Raw genomic sequence first — 2,695 nt, forward strand, 5'->3', positions numbered from 1 at the left:
GAGGGACATTGAAAAATTGTTTAAATGAATAGAAAAAAGACAAGAAGAAAGTTCAAAACTAAGCATGGATAAGCAGCAGAGTTTTGAAAGTAATGCAAAAATTATTATATACGATTTTCAAAAAAGCAAGAAGTATAAAGTAGAGATTTAATGGTTTCATATGCAACACTTTTGTATTCTGATGTGTATATGCAAATTCTCTTTCTTGGAAGTTTATAGTAAAAATGTAAAATATAATAAAATAAAAATGGAGAGATACTTTTATCTACCAAAGTAACTATGATGGCAATGTCCTAGTGTTTCTCAAGTCTTCATAAGATAATATCATAATTTGATGTCTCTCTGTGGAATAAGCATTGAGTAATTCTTTTATTTTTTTTTTTATTGTATCTAATGTCCTATTTTTGTTTAAAACCCTTTCTATAGGCGGCTGAAATATAGAAATGGAAACTTTAGTAAGGATGAGTAATGAATTCTTTTATGTTTATCAGACAGACATGTTCATGCAACTTGAAGTTTGGTTCACAGTTTTTTATCTCTTTCATGTGGTCTCATGAAGTCTACTTATTTCTGTCTATATTCCAAACAGATTAGATAATCTGCTGTTCACTAAACCTGCTGTAGGTTATACTTGCCCATCTCTCTGCATTCTCACAGCCTATCACTTATGCCTGAAATGCACTCTCCCTTCCTCTCTGTCTTCTATCCTTCTCTTCTATAAAAGCCACCTAAGAGGGCACAGTAACTGTTCACACTGTAGCACTGCATCTTACTATTTATTTAACCTCATCTCTCTGGGCCTTAGTTTCCTAATCTGTAAAATAAGGGCATTGGACTTCTCTAAACCTATCATTTTGTAGTTATCTTCCAGGAAGTATTCTTTGATTGTTCTTCACATACAGAGAGACAGATTGATAGAGACAGAGACAGAGAAAAAGAGAGGGCTATGTGTAATTTCTCCATCCTCAAATTTTTTTCTAAAATTTTCTCCCAAATTTTCTTGCCCCGTTACATTCTATCTCGGATTTTACTTTTTTTATGTATGTGTCAATAAACCACCAATGGAATTGAGCTCCTTGAGAGGAAGACTATTCATTTCAAAAAATTTTGTCTCCCAAGCATAGAGTCTTGTGTTTAAGAAATATCAAATTTGATTTTGGCCAGGAACTTGCTCTATCAATACAGATCAACTCTAAATGTCAGACACATGTTTTACTGGCTCAGTATTTTTATCCACAGTATCTCCCTTCCTCTTTGTTGAATATATGACCAATTTCATATTTTGAATGATAAATCTTTAGGCACTTAGCAGAGTGAGTAATGAATTTATCTATGCTTATCAGTTTGATTTCATTTTAAGAAAGACAATGTAGTTTAAAGTTTGAGTGACAGATTTTTATATTTTTATCTGTCCATTCATTTTTTAATATTCATTAAACACTTTATTCACCAGGAATATGGTACTTTGTGCTCAAGTTAGGGATAGTAGGAAAAATATAAAGTTTAGTTAAACCAAGACTCCTGATTTCAAGTAGTTTGCTATCTAATCTTGAGGAAGGATTCTCTGTTAAAAAAAAAATCTCACTAATATGACTGTGCTTGTTGTTCTGATAATTAAATAGGGACTTTTAAAAAAATGTGATTCATGTTTTAAAGGCCATCCTTTACTCCAATGACAGAAAATCAATGTAGGTAACAGATTGTTCATTAAGACTTCTTTTTAATCTTTTAAACTCTTAAAGATAAAAATGCTTATGCAGAAGTGAGGAAAGAGGGGATTTCCAGGATTAACAGCATCCCTACAGAGATGTCATTTCAGACCTGTGATTCCTATATGTGCTTAAGTATAACAAATTGGTCTTGTAGTGGGTTTGGGGTTTTGGGGATTTTTTTTGGTAGAAATCAAAAATACACCATAAGTAAACCATTACATATTATATTAGAAACAAATATCCTTAGTGTGTGTTGAGGCCATATCTATGTGGTAAAGGATTAATGAGAATACTACATTCAGAAGCATATAAACATAGTAGCATAATGTCATAAACCCAATACTTCAATTACTGGGTTAAAAATTCACTACTCACAAAATAAAAAAAAAAAACTGCTGTGAAAATTGGAAAGCAGACTGATGCAAATTAGATGCAGAGAAACACCGCATATGATGCTGAGCCAGGGCTAAATTTGGCCAGTCCGGTAATTCAGGCTGAAGGATTCAAATGCAATAAGACCTAGTGGATCATAAAAAAGCAATAAAACCACTTTACCTATTAAGAGATTAAGAGAACCAACTTAAAAATAAAAAAGATTTAAATGCTACCCCCCCTTCCTACCATAATCACCAGGTAGGAAACTCAGAAAAATATTCCTGCCCTTATTAAGAGCTCAGGTGTATTCTCTCCTTTCCACTGACAGTTTCTAGTACCCTTCTCACCACCCATATAAAATCAGCATAGCTACTACTGTACACATCATACTACTAATGAAAGATAAGTCACATCATAACAAATTAGAAGAGAGTTTTCAAACTATGAATAAGGGAAGACTTCTTGAAAAGAAGGACATAGGATCAGAGATCTAAAATTCAAAGGACCTTAGAAGTCATCAAGCCCACTCATTCATTTTAAAAATAAAGAAAATGAGAATCAGAAAGATTTTGTGACTTGCCCAGGGTCATATGACCAATAAGAGTCTG

The sequence above is a fragment of the Macrotis lagotis genome, chromosome X (genome assembly GCF_037893015.1).
Source record: "Macrotis lagotis isolate mMagLag1 chromosome X, bilby.v1.9.chrom.fasta, whole genome shotgun sequence".
In the NCBI taxonomy this organism is placed as follows: domain Eukaryota; kingdom Metazoa; phylum Chordata; class Mammalia; order Peramelemorphia; family Peramelidae; genus Macrotis; species Macrotis lagotis.